This window comes from Penaeus monodon, chromosome 29, assembly GCF_015228065.2.
Source record: "Penaeus monodon isolate SGIC_2016 chromosome 29, NSTDA_Pmon_1, whole genome shotgun sequence".
Taxonomy (NCBI): domain Eukaryota; kingdom Metazoa; phylum Arthropoda; class Malacostraca; order Decapoda; family Penaeidae; genus Penaeus; species Penaeus monodon.
This window is the reverse complement of record NC_051414.1, coordinates 24,084,273-24,084,530: the sequence shown is the minus strand read 5'-3', so window position 1 is coordinate 24,084,530 and position 258 is coordinate 24,084,273. Positions and strand designations below refer to the sequence as shown.

General features: G+C 46.1%; 1 protein-coding gene across 4 annotated transcripts in view; it reads left to right on the top strand.

The window, feature by feature from the left end:
* LOC119592048 (cysteine-rich secretory protein 2-like) overlaps window positions 1-258 on the top strand; it is a gene marked incomplete at its 3' end in the record, with an annotated part of 63,544 nt that overhangs the window by 57,284 nt on the left and 6,002 nt on the right.

Here is a 258-nt window from a genome sequence, read left to right as displayed (position 1 = left end):
TTCGAAGGCCGTGTCGTGACCCCCCCCCCTTCCTTGGCATTTCGCAGTCAGACCCCGCCATGCTGTGAGACGCATATTAGGAATCCTGAATATTACGTCGGCATCTGATTTAATCGGGAGGCTTCCTGACGTACGAGCGTAATTAGCAATTTGCTTCCCCTCCAATTTTCCTCATTATCATTTTTTTTCTCGGTATTTATATCTGTGAGTGCCTTTCTATTTTTTGTTTTGGTGTGTATGTACACGGACTCACTCTCG